Raw genomic sequence first — 620 nt, 5'->3', positions numbered from 1 at the left:
ATGGTTTGAGCATGCATATGTTAGAGAAGAACATTGGGCCGCTAACTAAAGCCATGCTCCATGGTGGAAGTTTCAGTTTTGGACAACAATCCTCAAATCTCAAATGAGAAAATTATTAATTGTTGGTATATGCTTATGCATAAAAGAGGAGTCCATTATCTATTGTCTATGTTGTCCCGGTATGGATGTCTAAGTTGAAGAATAATCAATAGCGAGAAATCCAATGCGAGCTTTCTCCTTAGACCTTTGTACGAGCGGCATAGAGGTACCCCTTTGTGACACTTGGTAAAAACAATGCATTGTGATGATCCGGTAGTCCAAGCTAATTAGGACAAGGTGCGGGCACTATTAGTACACTATGCATGAGGCTTGCAACTTATAAGATATAATTTACATGATGCATATGCTTTATTACTACCGTTGACAAAATTGTTTCATGTTTTCAAAATCAAAGCTCTAGCACAAATATAGCAATCGATGCTTTTCCTCTATGGAGGACTATTCTTTTACTTTCAATGTTGAGTCGGTTCACCTATCTCTCTCCACCTCAAGAAGCAAACACTTGTGTGAACTGTGCATTGATTCCTACATACTTGCTTATTGCATCTATTATATTACTC

This window comes from Lolium rigidum, chromosome 7 (assembly GCF_022539505.1).
Source record: "Lolium rigidum isolate FL_2022 chromosome 7, APGP_CSIRO_Lrig_0.1, whole genome shotgun sequence".
NCBI lineage: Eukaryota > Viridiplantae > Streptophyta > Magnoliopsida > Poales > Poaceae > Lolium > Lolium rigidum.
This window is presented reverse-complemented; position numbering follows the sequence as displayed.